Raw genomic sequence first — 19,088 nt, 5'->3', positions numbered from 1 at the left:
AGCTGCTCACACTGCTCCTCCATTCCTCCTGCTGCTGCTGTCTGTCTGTGTTTCCCACTGCCAGGGTACACAGAATTACCTTCTGCTGCCACTCTGCCACCAGCTATTACGTCAAAACAATAGCTATATTGGTTGTAAAACCAAAACCAAAAAAAACCAATAAAAAAAAAAAAAGGTTTAATTTTTCTGAGGTGCCCGGGTTGAAAACTGTGTTGTCCCAGTTGTGTATTGGACACAATGTGGGCTGCACGACCGCTGTCTGGGACCTCCTGTTGTGTTTATTTACAGCCCTGGTATCACCGCTAGGTACCAGGGCTATTATGTCACGCTGCCTACCTGCTGCCACACTCACACTGCTCCTCCATTCCTCCTGCTGCTGCTGTCTGTCTGTGTTTCCCACTGCCAGGGTACACAGAATTACCGTCTGCTGCCACTCTGCCACCAGCTATTACGTCACAACAATAGCTGCTCACACTGCTCCTCCATTCCTCCTGCTGCTGCTGTCTGTCTGTGTTTCCCACTGCCAGGGTACACAGAATTACCTTCTGCTGCCACTCTGCCACCAGCTATTACGTCAAAACAATAGCTATATTGGTTGTAAAACCAAAACCAAAAAAAACCAATAAAAAAAAAAAAAGGTTTAATTTTTCTGAGGTGCCCGGGTTGAAAACTGTGTTGTCCCAGTTGTGTATTGGACACAATGTGGGCTGCACGACCGCTGTCTGGGACCTCCTGTTGTGTTTATTTACAGCCCTGGTATCACCGCTAGGTACCAGGGCTATTATGTCACGCTGCCTACCTGCTGCCACACTCACACTGCTCCTCCATTCCTCCTGCTGCTGCTGTCTGTCTGTGTTTCCCACTGCCAGGGTACACAGAATTACCGTCTGCTGCCACTCTGCCACCAGCTATTACGTCACAACAATAGCTGCTCACACTGCTCCTCCATTCCTCCTGCTGCTGCTGTCTGTCTGTGTTTCCCACTGCCAGGGTACACAGAATTACCTTCTGCTGCCACTCTGCCACCAGCTATTACGTCAAAACAATAGCTATATTGGTTGTAAAACCAAAACCAAAAAAAACCAATAAAAAAAAAAAAAGGTTTAATTTTTCTGAGGTGCCCGGGTTGAAAACTGTGTTGTCCCAGTTGTGTATTGGACACAATGTGGGCTGCACGACCGCTGTCTGGGACCTCCTGTTGTGTTTATTTACAGCCCTGGTATCACCGCTAGGTACCAGGGCTATTATGTCACGCTGCCTACCTGCTGCCACACTCACACTGCTCCTCCATTCCTCCTGCTGCTGCTGTCTGTCTGTGTTTCCCACTGCCAGGGTACACAGAATTACCGTCTGCTGCCACTCTGCCACCAGCTATTACGTCACAACAATAGCTGCTCACACTGCTCCTCCATTCCTCCTGCTGCTGCTGTCTGTCTGTGTTTCCCACTGCCAGGGTACACAGAATTACCTTCTGCTGCCACTCTGCCACCAGCTATTACGTCAAAACAATAGCTATATTGGTTGTAAAACCAAAACCAAAAAAAACCAATAAAAAAAAAAAAAGGTTTAATTTTTCTGAGGTGCCCGGGTTGAAAACTGTGTTGTCCCAGTTGTGTATTGGACACAATGTGGGCTGCACGACCGCTGTCTGGGACCTCCTGTTGTGTTTATTTACAGCCCTGGTATCACCGCTAGGTACCAGGGCTATTATGTCACGCTGCCTACCTGCTGCCACACTCACACTGCTCCTCCATTCCTCCTGCTGCTGCTGTCTGTCTGTGTTTCCCACTGCCAGGGTACACAGAATTACCGTCTGCTGCCACTCTGCCACCAGCTATTACGTCACAACAATAGCTGCTCACACTGCTCCTCCATTCCTCCTGCTGCTGCTGTCTGTCTGTGTTTCCCACTGCCAGGGTACACAGAATTACCTTCTGCTGCCACTCTGCCACCAGCTATTACGTCAAAACAATAGCTATATTGGTTGTAAAACCAAAACCAAAAAAAACCAATAAAAAAAAAAAAAGGTTTAATTTTTCTGAGGTGCCCGGGTTGAAAACTGTGTTGTCCCAGTTGTGTATTGGACACAATGTGGGCTGCACGACCGCTGTCTGGGACCTCCTGTTGTGTTTATTTACAGCCCTGGTATCACCGCTAGGTACCAGGGCTATTATGTCACGCTGCCTACCTGCTGCCACACTCACACTGCTCCTCCATTCCTCCTGCTGCTGCTGTCTGTCTGTGTTTCCCACTGCCAGGGTACACAGAATTACCGTCTGCTGCCACTCTGCCACCAGCTATTACGTCACAACAATAGCTGCTCACACTGCTCCTCCATTCCTCCTGCTGCTGCTGTCTGTCTGTGTTTCCCACTGCCAGGGTACACAGAATTACCTTCTGCTGCCACTCTGCCACCAGCTATTACGTCAAAACAATAGCTATATTGGTTGTAAAACCAAAACCAAAAAAAACCAATAAAAAAAAAAAAAGGTTTAATTTTTCTGAGGTGCCCGGGTTGAAAACTGTGTTGTCCCAGTTGTGTATTGGACACAATGTGGGCTGCACGACCGCTGTCTGGGACCTCCTGTTGTGTTTATTTACAGCCCTGGTATCACCGCTAGGTACCAGGGCTATTATGTCACGCTGCCTACCTGCTGCCACACTCACACTGCTCCTCCATTCCTCCTGCTGCTGCTGTCTGTCTGTGTTTCCCACTGCCAGGGTACACAGAATTACCGTCTGCTGCCACTCTGCCACCAGCTATTACGTCACAACAATAGCTGCTCACACTGCTCCTCCATTCCTCCTGCTGCTGCTGTCTGTCTGTGTTTCCCACTGCCAGGGTACACAGAATTACCTTCTGCTGCCACTCTGCCACCAGCTATTACGTCAAAACAATAGCTATATTGGTTGTAAAACCAAAACCAAAAAAAACCAATAAAAAAAAAAAAAGGTTTAATTTTTCTGAGGTGCCCGGGTTGAAAACTGTGTTGTCCCAGTTGTGTATTGGACACAATGTGGGCTGCACGACCGCTGTCTGGGACCTCCTGTTGTGTTTATTTACAGCCCTGGTATCACCGCTAGGTACCAGGGCTATTATGTCACGGCGAGCTGCCTGCCTCATTGACTGCCTGCTGCCACACACTCATCCTCCTCCTCCTGCTGCTGAATTTACCTCCTGCTGTCTTTGTGTTTCCACTGCCAGGGAGCACATACAATGGCGCTTCCAACATGCGTGCGCCCACCAGCTATTTGTTACGCTCAAAAATAGCTGCATTTCTTTAAAAAAAAATTTGAAAAGAGAAATACGTGAAGAAGAAGAAGAAGACGATATTGAAAAAGAAGGAGAAGGAGAAGATGAAGAAGAAGATGAAGAAGAAGATGAAGAAGAAGAAGATGAAGATGAAGAAGATGAAGATGAAGAAGAAGAAGAAGATGAAGAAGAAGAAGATGAAGAAGAAGATGAAGAAGATGAAGATGAAGAAGAAGAAGAAGATGATGAAGAAGATGAAGAAGAAGAAGAAGAAGATGAAGAAGAAGAAGATGAAGAAGAAGAAGATGAAGAAGAAGATGAAGAAGATGAAGAAGAAGATGAAGAAGATGAAGATGAAGAAGAAGAAGAAGATGATGAAGAAGATGAAGAAGAAGAAGAAGAAGATGAAGAAGATGAAGAAGAAGAAGAAGAAGATGAAGAAGAAGAAGAAGAAGATGAAGAAGATGAAGAAGATGAAGAAGATGAAGAAGAAGATGAAGATGAAGAAGATGAAGATGAAGAAGATGAAGATGAAGAAGATGAAGAAGATGAAGAAGAAGAAGAAGATGAAGAAGAAGAAGAAGAAGATGAAGAAGAAGATGAAGAAGATGAAGATGAAGAAGAAGAAGAAGATGATGAAGAAGAAGAAGAAGAAGAAGAAGAAGATCTAGAAGAAGATTAAGAAAGATAAAGAAGAAGAAGAACAAGTATATACAGTAACACTACACTACTGAACCAAATTAAGGACACAACTTCTCTTTCCACATTTTTTTTTAAAGGAACATCCCCACATAATCACTTGCTGTTGTTACTTGGAAAAAAAGATGTTTCTTGCATCATTCACCCTCAAAACAAGTGTTGGAAGCTATTTTGGGCCAATTCGAATAGTCAGCTCGAATAGTGAGCTCGAATACCGACTCGAATAGTGAGCTCGAAGTCCGAGGTCGAATCGAATAGTAAAAAATATTCGACTCGAATATTCGACTGACCTCGAATAATTTACTATTCGAATTCGACCAAATTCGAATTTTTAAAAGGGGTATTTGAGCACCACTCAGTGGTCACTCACAGTGGCAGCTACTTGATGTGATGTGTGTGACTGTTAGATTGTCTGCCCCTTTCAAAAAAAAACCCTTCCCCCTTCAAACCAGTCTCATTCTAGGCATGGATGATTCCAGGAATCCATGAAACAGCTGCTTCCCTGTCCCTGTCCCGTCCTTCAGTCATTCTTGGGCACGGCATTCACAGTGAAAGGTTCACTGCTTCCTCTTCAAAGCGATCAAGGGGGGATTCCCTCCCCCAGTCCAGTCCAGCACAGCTCACGTTTTCACAGGCATCGCTGCAAGAAGCCACTTCCGTTGGAGCAGAAGTTGGCTTCCTGCTGTTGCCTAGCAACACAATGCCATAGCCGTGCCTGTCATCTCTCTGATGACAGTGCGGCTGTTTAAGTCACAGGGCAGACAGGCGCTCTGACTAGGAGGATGCCGGCAATGCTAGGGGACTGGGGATTGCAGGCAAAAGTAGCACTGATGAATGCGCAGGCAGGCGGCCACGGAGATCTCACAGGAATGTGGCAGGTGGGGATAGCAGAGAGGAATGCGCCCTCTGGTGCCTGCGCTCAGAGGCCCCAGCCTTCCCAGCCTCTGCCTCGGCCCGGCCCTGCCAGTTCATCTCCAAATTTTGGAGGGCTTTTTGTAATCATCTGGGAATGAACCTATCGTTTTCCTCCAGCTATCACCCACAGACGAATGGCCAAACGGAAAGGGTCAATCAGTCCCTAGAACGGTTTCTGAGGTGTTATGTGGCTGACGCCCAGACCGAGTGGGCCAAGTTCTTGCTGTTTGCGGAGTTTGCCCATATTAATTTGAAGAGTTCTTCCTCAGGGTTCTCTCCCTTTCAGGTCGTGACGGGGAGACATCCTAAGTTCTCTTCTTTGCCTGTGGTGGCATCTCCTCTACCAGCATTGGAGGAGTGGCAGGGAACTTTGAAAGAGATATGGGCCTTGGTTCAGAGAAATCTTAAGAAGGCGTTTATGATTCAGAAGAAACAGGCAGATAGGAGACGTCTGGGAGAGCGGGACTTTGCACCAGGGGATCTGGTGTGGGTGTCTACTCGACATCTGGCTCTGAAGCAGCCCTCTGCCAAATTGGGCCCTGGATATATACAGTGGTGTGAAAAACTATTTGCCCCCTCCTGATTTCTTATTCTTTTGCATGTTTGTCACACTTAAATGTTTCTGCTCATCAAAAATCGTTAACTATTAGTTAAAGATAACCTAATTGAACACAAAATGCAGTTTTAAATGATGGTTTTTATTATTTAGTGAGAAAAAAAAACTCCAAATCTACATGGCCCTGTGTAAAAAAGTGATTGCCCCCCCTTGTTAAAAAATAACTTAAAGGTGGTTTATTACACCTGAGTTCAATTTCTGTAGTCACCCCCAGGCCTGATTACTGCCACACCTGTTTCAATCAAGAAATCACTTAAATAGGAGCTATCTGACACAGAGAAGTAGACCAAAAGCACCTCAAAAGCTAGACATCATGCCAAGATACAAAGAAATTCAGGAACAAATGAGAACAAAAGTACTGTAATTGAAATCTATCAGTCTGGTAAAGGTTATAAAGCCATTTCTAAAGCTTTGGGACTCAGCAAACCACAGTGAGAGCCATTATCCACAAATAGTAAACACATGGAACAGTGATGAACCTTCCCAGGAGTGGCCGGCCGACCAAAATTACCCCAAGAGAGCAGAGAAAACTCATCCAAGAGGCCACAAAAGACCCCAGGACAACATCTAAAGAACTGCAGGCCTCACTTGCCTCAATTAAGGTCAGTGTTCATGACTCCACCATAAGAAAGAGACTGGGCAAAAACGGCCTGCATGGAAGATATCCAAGGTGCAAACCACTTTTAAGCAAAAAGAACATTAAGGCTCGTCTCAATTTTGCTAAAAAAACATCTCAATGATTGCCAAGACTTTTGGGAAAATACCTTGTGGACCGACGAGACAAAAGTTGAACTTTTTGGAAGGTGCGTGTCCCGTTACATCTGGCGTAGAAGTAACACAGCATTTCAGCAAAAGAACATCATACCAACAGTAAAATATGGTGGTGGTAGTGTGATGGTCTGGGGTTGTTCTGCTGCTTCAGGACCTGGAAGGCATGCTGTGATAGATGGAACCATGAATTCTACTGTCTGCCAAAAAATCCTGAAGGAGAATGTCCGGCCATCTGTTCGTCAACTCAAGCTGAAGCGATCTTGGGTGCTGCAGCAGGACAATGACCCAAAACACACCAGCAAATTCACCTCTGAATGGCTGAAGAAAAACAAAATGAAGACTTTGGAGTGGCCTAGTCAAAGTCCTGACCTGAATCCTATTGAGATGTTGTGGCATGACCTTAAAGGGAAGGTTCAGGGAGGGTGTACCTGGGGCTTCCTCCAGCCCGTGGCAGGCAGGAGGTGCTCTCGCTGCCGCTCCGCAGGCTCCCGGTGGTCTCCGGTGGCGCGCCCGACCTGGCCAGGCCGGCTGCCAGGTCGGGCTCTTCTGCGCTCCAAGGCCCAGAACTTCTGCGTCCCACGCCGTAGCTCTGACGTCATCGGACGTCCTCCGGGCTCTACTGCGCAGGCGCAGAACTACTGCGCATGCGCAGTAGAGCACGGAGGACGTCCTGGTTCATTGGAGGGGGTATGGGCCTGAGGAGAGATTGTGGGTCCCTAGTCATCGTATGCATGCGGAAGAACTCAGAGAGGAGTTCCATAGGTTGCATCCTGACAGACCTGGTGGCCCGTGTCCAGATTCCACACCTCGGGGGGGGGGGGTTACTGTAACATATGCGGCTGCGGGCACGCAGCGTGTCTCCACAGCCGCTTTGGTTCCCTATTCAGAGTCTTTTTCCATTCCCTCGGCGTCTAGCACGCCGAGGACGGAATTGTCATTTGCACATAAGGTTTCTGTATCGCGCGGCCGCACGCGTAGACAGGACCTTTATGCTGGGAGGAGGCGCGTCAGCTGACCCGCTGGTCGGCTGACGTCAGAGCGGACGTTCGCCGCTCAGGATTGGCTGATTGGCGTGGGCGCGGCTTGGAGGTGTCCTCTGCTTCATAAGCCGTCTCTGCTCACTCGCAACTCGTCTGCGGTTGTGAATACTTATGTGCTAGCGCTCAGACCTTTAGACGAGAATCCGGTGTGCTTTGATCTGGGAGGAAACCAGGGATTTCACACAAGATTAGGAGATTGTTTACTGTATATTATTGATATTCTGTGTATGACTCTGGCTAACCTCTGACTCTGCTAATTGCTATTCGTCTTTGTACTTCTGCCCATCTGATCTAGTTGCCGAATCCATGCCTGATTACCTACTACTCTTTTGCCTTCTGGCTCTGTACTGTATCTGCCTCTGAGTTGCCGAACCTAGCCTGTCTGACACTCTGACTCACCAGTGGGTCCTCGCCACTGGTGAGGTATTCTAATAGTGCCCACCAGCTCCTCTGGTGAGGCTCAGCTAAACTAATCAGTTACTGTATTCTATAGTGCCCACCAGCTCCTCTGGTGAGGCTCAGCTAAACTAATCAGTTACTGTATTCTAATAGTGCCCACCAGCTCCTCTGGTGAGGCTCAGCTAAACTAATCAGTTACTGTATTCTATAAGTACCCACCAGCTCTTCTGGTGAGGTCTTGCTAAACTTATTGTTACTGTGTTCTAATAAGTACACGGGGCGTCCCTGTTAAACGACGCAATTCACGATTGCGTCCAACCGAAGCCTCCCACCTGAATGCTAATCTATGTAATTCCTGCTAGGTATGGTACAGCAGGCAAAGGGTGTATGACAGTGCACCTGATTGGCTGACAAGCGTCTGCTGGCCAGATAGAGGCAGGATATTGCTCTGACTGGAAGTTAGCAATTGTGTTTGTTGCAGTTGGCATTCAGTTTAGAGGTGGTGGGGTGAGTTCCCTGGAGGTGAGAGGTCCAGGGCTTGCCCGCACTTCCCTCTAGGTGTCGCATGGTGGTTTGGGGGCCCCAGTGAGTGAGAGAGACCTGGGGCCCCTGGGCTGTCATGTGGACCAGTGTTTGTGATTTTAAATTTTATTTTTTGCAGCTTCTACGATGCGGTTGACAGGTGAGTGGTTAGGGAGGGGACCGTGTGGGAGATGTGCCTACACGGGGCGTCCCTGTTAAACGACGCAATTCACGATTGCGTCCAACCGAAGCCTCCCACCTGAATGCTAATCTATGTAATTCCTGCTAGGTATGGTACAGCAGGCAAAGGGTGTATGACAGTGCACCTGATTGGCTGACAAGCGTCTGCTGGCCAGATAGAGGCAGGATATTGCTCTGACTGGAAGTTAGCAATTGTGTTTGTTGCAGTTGGCATTCAGTTTAGAGGTGGTGGGGTGAGTTCCCTGGAGGTGAGAGGTCCAGGGCTTGCCCGCACTTCCCTCTAGGTGTCGCATGGTGGTTTGGGGGCCCCAGTGAGTGAGAGAGACCTGGGGCCCCTGGGCTGTCATGTGGACCAGTGTTTGTGATTTTAAATTTTATTTTTTGCAGCTTCTACGATGCGGTTGACAGGTGAGTGGTTAGGGAGAGGACCGTGTGGGAGATGTGCCTACACGGGGCGTCCCTGTTAAACGACGCAATTCACGATTGCGTCCAACCGAAGCCTCCCACCTGAATGCTAATCTATGTAATTCCTGCTAGGTATGGTACAGCAGGCAAAGGGTGTATGACAGTGCACCTGATTGGCTGACAAGCGTCTGCTGGCCAGATAGAGGCAGGATATTGCTCTGACTGGAAGTTAGCAATTGTGTTTGTTGCAGTTGGCATTCAGTTTAGAGGTGGTGGGGTGAGTTCCCTGGAGGTGAGAGGTCCAGGGCTTGCCTGCACTTCCCTCTAGGTGTCGCATGGTGGTTTGGGGGCCCCAGTGAGTGAGAGAGACCTGGGGCCCCTGGGCTGTCATGTGGACCAGCAGTGGCGTAGCTAAGGAGCTGTGGGCCCTGATGCAAGTTTTACAATGGGGCCCCCCTAGTGCTCTATACATAACAATTGATCCGGCGCACCAAAACCTGCCAATGGCAACTACAGTGTCAGAGGTGCAAGAAGTTGATGGGGAACAGTTTGTTAATGATTACCACTATTCAAAGAATGTATAGAAGTGATTATTATGAGCACAGGACCAATAGAGAGCTAATACTGTAGTTGAGGGAGGGCCCTCTGGGGCCCCTCTGGCCCAAGGGCCCCGATGCGGTCGCTACCTCTGCACCCCCTATTGCTACGCCCCTGTGGACCAGTGTTTGTGATTTTAAATTTTATTTTTTGCAGCTTCTACGATGCGGTTGACAGGTGAGTGGTTAGGGAGGGGACCGTGTGGGAGATGTGCCTACACAGGGCGTCCCTGTTAAACGACGCAATTCACGATTGCGTCCAACCGAAGCCTCCCACCTGAATGCTAATCTATGTAATTCCTGCTAGGTATGGTACAGCAGGCAAAGGGTGTATGACAGTGCACCTGATTGGCTGACAAGCGTCTGCTGGCCAGATAGAGGCAGGATATTGCTCTGACTGGAAGTTAGCAATTGTGTTTGTTGCAGTTGGCATTCAGTTTAGAGGTGGTGGGGTGAGTTCCCTGGAGGTGAGAGGTCCAGGGCTTGCCCGCACTTCCCTCTAGGTGTCGCATGGTGGTTTGGGGGCCCCAGTGAGTGAGAGAGACCTGGGGCCCCTGGGCTGTCATGTGGACCAGTGTTTGTGATTTTAAATTTTATTTTTTGCAGCTTCTACGATGCGATTGACAGGTGAGTGGTTAGGGAGGGGACCGTGTGGGAGATGTGCCTACACGGGGCGTCCCTGTAAACAACGCAATTCACGATTGCGTCCAACCGAAGCCTCCCACCTGAATGCTAATCTATGTAATTCCTGCTAGGTATGGTACAGCAGGCAAAGGGTGTATGACAGTGCACCTGATTGGCTGACAAGCGTCTGCTGGCCAGATAGAGGCAGGATATTGCTCTGACTGGAAGTTAGCAATTGTGTTTGTTGCAGTTGGCATTCAGTTTAGAGGTGGTGGGGTGAGTTCCCTGGAGGTGAGAGGTCCAGGGCTTGCCCGCACTTCCCTCTAGGTGTCGCATGGTGGTTTGGGGGCCCCAGTGAGTGAGAGAGACCTGGGGCCCCTGGGCTGTCATGTGGACCAGTGTTTGTGATTCTAATAAGTACCCACCAGCTCCTCTGGTGAGGTCTTGCAAACTTATTGTTACTGTGTTCTAATAAGTACCCACCAGCTCCTCTGGTGAGGTCTTGCAAAACTTATCGTTACTGTGTTCTAATAAGTACCCATCAGCTCCTCTGGTGAGGTCTTGCTAATCTTATTGTTACTGAGCTTGAAAGACAAAAAAGAAGAACCGAGAGCCAAATCTGGTGTAGTATGTTCAACCAATATGGGAATTTTTTTTTTTAAATGAGAATATACTCACAAGTGTGGGTCACCACGCAGGCGACCACTATAATGGCACTGTTTTTGGAGACTAATAAATATCCTTCTTATATTATTCACGGCTTGAATTCAGCCTGGTCATTTTATGTGAGGGTAGTGGATCCACCCACCCCCTCCTTTTAATCGGTTTTTAATTTATCTTATCCTATTTTGGCGCCTCTATTTACCAATATTATTCTTATTGTTACTGAGTTCTTTTAGTGCCTACCAGCTCCTCTGGTAAAGCCCAGTCTATTGTTGCACCAAGCACTACACATACTGTACCTTGTATTTTGCCAGCTATACGTGTATTATTGGTGATACTGCAGATCACCACATAATCAGACGTCTGTGTTGCTACGCCGTTCGTTACAGAACCGCAGACCAGAAAATTATGGAGACACTGTGCAATCGGGTTGACCACTGTTGACCACATCCGTTAACGATCTCATCAAGAAGGTCAACTTGCAACAGACCCAGATTGACCAACTGGCTGAGACAGTTAATTGTCTTAAAAATCCCAATGCACAAGTGTCCTCCCCTCTTGTTATTGAGCCTAGGATACCCCCTCCAGAAAAATTTTCAGGGCGTCGCTCACACTTTCGAAATTTTAAGTACCGATGTGTTGCTACACCGATTGTTACAATAAATTAACATTTGTGGTTACCCACAATGCACCTCTACTGAATATGCAAATTATCTCTTTTTGCCCCTGTAAGCCAGGCTAGCAGCCAGAACCGCCACTTTATAGCAAGCCTATTGCTTTAAATTTTACACAGCCAGATCAACCGCACATGTAGACAGCCTGTTTCAGACTTTTGGTCCTCATAAGTACATGGCAGAGATTGATATGGCTGTATAGTACAGTATAGGGCTTGGACTAGTACAGTTCAGTTGGTCACCCCGAGCTGCTTGATTACTCTGCTGTACTGAACCAAGCCCTATCCCATACAGCCATAGCCCTATGCCATACAGCCATATCAATAACAGGAAGCTGAGTGAAGTTGAATTAGCTGCTGGACGAGCAAGTTACTGTGCTGCATCCCCAGATTTATTACAGATATAGCCGCCATACACATAGATACATATATACACAGATTTATCCTCTCTCCTCTCCTGAAGCTCATTACACATTTCACAGGGCTGTTCCAGCTCTGCTCTGCAGGATATCAATCTGATCCTCCCCCCTACTGGAGCTGCTCTCACTATGATGCTGTTTCACTATTCCTGCTTGCTCTTCCTGACCACTTTCCTCTAGCTCTGCACCTCTAAGCTTAAAGATCTCCACAACCATGCCTCCTAAGGACCCCAAATTCAGAGGGTAGGGAGAGGACTCCCTAAGCCATGTGTCAAATGTCAGGCCCCCAGCCCAGCTAGTTCCTGAGAAAGATTTGTATGTCATATCTCAGAAATCAGCAGCGCTTGGGGTTTGCAATTTTACACAGAGATGGCTCGGGGGGTCCCCTCCATACTCTCCAAAATGGGGTCCTTAGGAGGCATAGTCATGGAGATATTAAGGCTTAGAGGCGCAGTGGGGAAGTGCCAGCAGGAATAGTGACAACATGGTTCTGAGAACAGCTCCAGCAAGGAGGAGGATTTGGGTTCATATGAGGCATGGTCGAGGAATCTTCACCATAGTTCATATTACATTAGGATGTCATTGAATTATCCCGCCAAAAAGTTGTGTTTTACTTACCTGGGGTTTATTCCTGACCCCCATAGTCAGTCAGGTCCCTCTGTATCCTATTGGTACCTTTGCTTGTGCAATTGCCCTGTCTGAAAAATCTGCGACTAGTGCTTTAGCCGCAGCTTACTGTACATGCATGGTCATGTCTGCACACCGCCTACATTGCGCTTCTGTCCCCCAGGAGCATTACATAGTTACATAGTTATTTTGGTTGAAAAAAGACATACGTCCATCGAGTTCAACCAGTACAAAGTACAACTCCAGCCTGCTCCCTCACATATCCCTGTTGATCCAGAGGAAGGCGAAAAAACCCTTACAAGGCATGGTCCAATTAGCCCCAAAAGGGAAAAATTCCTTCCCGACTCCAGATGGCAATCAGATAAAATCCCTGGATCAACATCATTCTGCCTTACCTAGTAATTGTAGCCATGGATGTCATTCAACCCAAGGAAAGCATCTAAGCCCCCTTTAACCAGCTGAGCGGTCTGGACGAGCTCAGCTCGTCCAACACCGCCAGCGGCTGCCGCTCAGGCCCTGCTGGGCCGATTTTAATGAAATAAAAAGCAGCACACGCAGCCGGCACTTTGCCAGCCGCGTGTGCTGCCTGATCGCCGCCGCTCTGCGGCGATTCGCCGCGAGCAGCGGCGAAAGAGGGTCCCCCCAGCCGCCTGAGCCCAGCGTAGCCGGAACAAAAAGTTCCGGCCAGCGCTAAGGGCTGGATCGGAGGCGGCTGACGTCAGGACGTCGGCTGACGTCGATGACGTCACTCCGCTCGTCGCTATGGCGACGATATAAGCAAAACAAGGAAGGCCGCTCATTGCGGCCTTCCTTGTTTATTCTGGGCGCCGGAGGCGATCGGAAGATCGCCTCCGGAGCGCCCTCTAGTGGGCTTTCATGCAGCCAACTTTCAGTTGGCTGCATGAAATAGTTTTTTTTTTATTTAAAAAAAACCCTCCCGCAGCCACCCTGGCGATTTAATCAGAACGCCAGGGTGGTTAAATGCAGGTATAGAGTTTGCCATAACGACTTCCTGTGGCAATCCATTCCACATCTTAATCACTCTTACTGTAAAGAACCCTTTCCTAAATAAATGGCTAAAACCTTTTTCCTCCATGCGCAGATCATGTCCTCTAGTCCTTTGAGAAGGCCTAGGGACAAAAAGCTCATCCGCCAAGCTATTATATTGCCCTCTGATGTATTTATACATGTTAATTAGATCTCCTCTAAGGCGTCTTTTCTCTAGACTAAATCAACCCAGTTTATCTAACCTTTCTTGGTAAGTGAGACCTTCCATCCCACGTATCAATTTTGTTGCTCGTCTCTGCACCTGCTCTAAAACTGCAATATCTTTTTTGTAATGTGGTGCCCAGAACTGAATTCCATATTCCAGATGTGGCCTTACTAGAGAGTTAAACAGGGGCAATATTATGCTCGCATCTCGAGTTTTTATTTCCCTTTTAATGCATCCCAAAATTTTGTTAGCTTTAGCTGCAGCGGCTTGGCATTGAGTACGATTATTTAACTTGTTGTCGATGAGTACTCCTAAGTCCTTCTCCAAGTTTGATGTCCCCAACTGTCTCCCATTTATTTTGTATGGTGCTAGACCATTGGTACAACCAAAATGCATGACTTTACATTTGTCAACATTGAATTTCATCTGCCATGTATGTGCCCATATAGCCATCCTATCCAGATCCTGTTGCAATATGACACTATCATCCTGAGAGTTGATGATTCTGCACAATTTTGTATCATCTGCAAAAATGGCAACATTGCTCACTACTGCATCCACTAGGTCATTAATAAATAAATTGAAGAGTACTGGACCCAGTACAGACCCCTGTGGTACCCCACTGCTAACAGTCTCCCATTTTGAGTATGATCCATTGACCACAACCCTTTGTTTTCTGTCCATTAGCCAGTTCCCTATCAAAGCACACAGACTCTTCCCCAGTCCTTGCATCCCCAACTTTTGCACCAGACTTTTGTGGGGAACAGTGTCGAAGGCCTTAGCAAAGTCCAAGTATATCACATCTACAGCATTCCCAATATCCATATTAGCATTCACTACCTCATAAAAGCTGAGCATGTTAGTCAAACAGGACCTGTCTTTAGTAAACCCATGTTGATGCTGAGAAATAAGATTATTTTCTACTATGAAGTCATGTATAGTATCTCTTAGTAACCCCTCAAATAGTTTGCATACAACTGATGTTAAGCTTACAGGTCTATAATTTCCTGGATCTGATTTTTTGCCCTTCTTAAATAATGGGAAAACGTGGATTGTACGCCAATCCACTGGGACTCTGCCAGTTGAAAGAGAGTCACAAAAGATAAGAAAAAGGGGTTTATCTATAACTGAGCTTAATTCCCTTAGGACCCGAGGATGCATGCCATCCAGGCCAGGTGCCTTGTCTATTTTTAATTTATTTAGTCTTGCCTTCACTTCTTCCTGCGTTAAGTATTTAATATTACAGTTAGAAGATTGAGACTCTTCTGCCTCTGTAATTTGCAACAGTGCTGTTTCCTTTGTGAAGACAGAAGCAAAGAAAGCATTTAATAACTCTGCCTTACCTTGGTCATCCACCATTGAGTTCCCACCCTCATCCTTTAGGAGTCCTATACAGTCAACCTTTCTTTTTTTTAGAGTTGATGTACTTGTAAAACTTTTTTGGGTTAGATTTGATATCCCTAGCGATTTGATTTTCAGCTTCGATCTTTGCCAGCCTAATTTCTTTTTTACAATTTTTATTGCACTCCTTATAATTGCTTAGTGCAGCCTCGGTCCCCTCCTGTTTTAGAACCTTATAGGCATTCTTTTTCCTCTTAATTTTATCTCTAACCTTTCTATTCATCCATAGAGGCCTTTTTTTATTCCTAGGCATTTTGTTTCCATATGGGATATACATACTACAATATTGATTGAGAATACGTTTAAAAGCTTGCCATTTCCCTTCAGTGTCCTCCCCTTGTAGTACATTATCCCAGTTCACCAAACTTAGTGCCTGCCTAATTTGATTGAACTTTGCTTTTCTAAAATTCATAGTTTTAGTGGTCCCGCTGCCCCGTGGCATTATGCATATGTGCAGTACACTTCTTTTGATGTCACTGACTGTCCTCAAAGGATATCACAATCTAATCCCTACCATTGTCTAATGTCCTAAAAAACAAAGCAAATGTCTGCAACACTGGCAATGTAAATGTGTATTAGATTGTGCTAGGGCTCAAAAGAAATTGCACATGTTTAGAGAAAGAAAGCCCATAAAACAGCACCACTCATAGATACAAAAATGTTTATTCAAAAATTAACACAATTAAAGTATAGACACACATGAAATTCAATACTATTAAAAACAATTAATTATACATTAATTGTGTTAATTTTTGAATAAACATTTTTGTATCTATCAGTGGTGCTGTTTCATGGGCTGTCTTTTTCTAAACATGTGCATTGCCTAATGTCCTCCCATATTATTATTATTAGGTATTTATATAGCAGTGACATCATTTGCAGCATTTTGCAAAATGTTCTAGTGCTATTATGGAAAAAAAGGTCGCAACAAACCCCTCCCACTTTGAAGCTCTGCCCCATGCCCCTGTAAGCCCCGCCTGCCAGCCATTGTGCCCCTTTTCAGCCCCTCCTCCAAAATCTGAAGCTGGAGCCGCAGCTGGCTTACACCTTTCAGTCCTTTATTCATGTATCTTATATTATACACTTCTGGGTGGTATTGAAGATGCAGGATCCACCCCAAATGTAACGGGCATTGTGAATATGGTCTTAGGGTCATATAAGGCTCCTACATTCAGTAGCTGAATCGGTGGACAGACAATAGTTAATATTCACCTTGAAACAATTGTATTTGCGTGGGCTACAGTTGCGAAGACTACTGGTACTGCTGTGCTGTGTTGCTTGCAAATTTTCTCCAAAGTCATTATCGCATTGAAAATGTAATTTTTTTATTTTGAGATATTTTCTTGAAAATAGCTAGTATTTTTGCGGTTTTACATTTTTCACGAAAAAAAACATAAAATTCGATTCTTTTCCTATGAAAATCCCCAAAGGACCGGCACCACACAAGGTTAAATAGCTCAGCGGATGTTTATTGCAGCATCTAGCAATAAAAGGGCAACGACAGCCCGCTGTTTCGGCCTATAAGGCCTTTGTCAAGTTGCACAAAAACACAGTGAAAAAACACATGTATATATACACAATAACCACGCCCCCTTAGGACATGAGCCAATCCAGTCTGGAGGAGAAAGCGGACCTGATGGGAGACAGTCTCCAAAAACATGCACTAATAGGCATAATTATGCCTATTGGTGCGTGTTTTTGGAGACTGTCTCCCACAACCAACCAGCCAGAACTTTGGAGGTGGACATGCTGGATGTGGATGTTCTGTGCTGGTGTGGTCTGCAGTTCTGAGGCCGGTTGGATGTAGTGCCAAATTCTGTAAAACTTTTTTGAAGATGGCTTATGGTAGAGAAATGAACATTCATATTAGGGGCAACAGATCTGTTAGATATTCCTGCAGTCAATTAGAGAACAAAAAGCCATTGGCACTACACAAAAATACACAAAAAATATAGAAAAGTATAAACAAGTTTATTGAAAAAATCATCAACACTTTGAGCATGGGCGTAGCAATCATCCTTGCGACCCCCAGAGGCTTTGGGGGGCCCTCCTCCTCCCTCTCCCCAACCTCAACTGCAGCCAATTAGCAAAAAAAATTCTCTTTGACTCAAAATGCCATTTTAATGCCATTTTTGTTCACTTATGAGACCTTTGCACAACTTATGCACTTTATTTTTTCAGTGGTTACTGAACCCGCGTCCTGATCCTGAGGGGGCTCTAATTGTGAGAATCTCAGGTGATAGTATCCTACTTAGATCTCTTGAGTTCATTATTGCTATGATATGAGGTGCTATTATTATAACATATAAACTGCATCCATTCTTACACTGTTAATGCCAGGGTTCTCAAACTTGACACAGTTGGCCACTGGGTATTCAGAAAAGTGGGTGGAGCTTACAACAGCTAATCAGAATTCACCTATTGATTTTCAAGGGTAATATTTAACCTCACCAAACATGATTGCTAACTCCCAGCTAAAGCAATTTCCTACCTTTATCAGGTCAGCAGACGCCAGTCAACCAATCAGGTGTACTTTCATACACCCTTTGCCTGCAGTACTAAATCTAGCAGGAATTGCATAAGTTGGGTAGCATTAAGGTGGGAGGCTTCGGTTGGATGCAATCATTGATTGCATCTAATACAGGGCCGCCCCGTGTAGGCACATCTCCCACACGGTCCCCTCCCTAACCACTCACCTGTCAAATGCATCCTGGAAGCTGCAAAAAATAAATTTAAAATCACAAACACTGGTCCGCACGATAGCGGGGGGCCCCAGTCCCGCTCACTGGCTGAGGCCTCAAACCACCATGCGATACCTAGAGGGAAGTGGGGGCGAGCCCTTGACCTCTCACCCCCAGGGAATTCACCCCCACTGCCTCTAAACTGAATGCTAACTGCACCAAACACGATTGCTGACTCTCAGCTAAAGCAATATCTTACCTTTATCTGGTCAGCAGACGCCAGTCAGCCAATCAGGTGTACTGTCATACACCCTTTGCCTGCTGTACCAAATCTAGCAGGAATTGCATAAATTGGGTAGCATTCAGGTGGGAGGCTTCGGTTGGACACAATCATTGGTTACATCTGTTACAGGGACTGGGGCCCCCGGCTGTCGTGCGGACCAGTGTTTATGGTTTTAAATTTCTTTTTTGCAGCTTCCAGGATGCGTTTGACAGGTGCGTTTGACAGGGAGGGAGAAAAACAAACAAAAAACAAACACATAATCTGATTGGCTGCAAGCTGCATTGAATTAAATACAAGTAAGTTTGTATTCAATTCAATGTTGCCATTTGCTCTCTGTAGACCGTGGCTGCTGGCTGTTTGATCTCCGTGATCTGTGAGTTGCTGATTGCTGATTTGGATATTCGTTAACGATTTTTGCCTGGACTGTGACTTTTCTTTCTGCCTTCTCTCTGGATTGATTGATTGATATACCGTTGCTGATTTTTGCCTGGACTTTTTACTACCCTTTGCTTGCCGTTTACACTGACCTCTGCCTGCCTGCCATTTATGATGGCGTCCGCTTCCAGAAGGCGTCTCACTGCGGAATCGCTGGTGGAGTTGGAGGACAGCGATCTGCAGTCACTGGCAGACTCAAGTGACAGTGACGTACCTGGGGACCTCTCATCCGACCCAGGTAGCGAAAGCGACACCTGTTCCATCACCGGGTTTGGTGCCTCATTGACCTGTCTCAGGTGACGCCACCACCTCCACGTTTCCCTTTTACTGGGGAGCCTGGCTTGAAGAAGGAGTGCGAGCATAACACCCTGGCCTACCTGCAGCTCTTCTTTGATGACGTGGTTATTGAGAAGATAGTGGAGGAGACTAACTGCTATGCCTCCCAACAGCTGGCTGCTCCACGACGCCCCCTTTCAAGGACCAGGACCTGGGAGCCGGTCACTAAAGAGAACCTGTGGCTTTTCTTGGGCCTTATCATTCTGCAGGGAGTGGTGAGGAAGCCCCTGCAGAAATTGTATTGGACCACAAACAAAATGATAGCCACCCTTTTTTTTTTGGTACAGTGATGAGCGAGTACCGGTTTTCGCTCATC

The 19,088-nt window shown here is 46.4% G+C and overlaps 1 protein-coding gene across 1 annotated transcript in view; it reads right to left on the bottom strand.

Annotated features, from left to right (window-relative positions):
* The window catches only part of LOC137536021 (glutathione S-transferase P 1-like), a 158,945-nt gene that overhangs the window by 12,432 nt on the left and 127,425 nt on the right, over positions 1 to 19,088 (bottom strand). The gene's annotated exons all lie outside the window — the stretch shown is intronic.

Source organism: Hyperolius riggenbachi, chromosome 10 (genome assembly GCF_040937935.1).
Source record: "Hyperolius riggenbachi isolate aHypRig1 chromosome 10, aHypRig1.pri, whole genome shotgun sequence".
NCBI classification, from domain to species: domain Eukaryota; kingdom Metazoa; phylum Chordata; class Amphibia; order Anura; family Hyperoliidae; genus Hyperolius; species Hyperolius riggenbachi.
The sequence above is the reverse complement of the archived record's forward strand: the minus strand, read 5'-3'. Positions and strand labels throughout refer to the sequence as shown.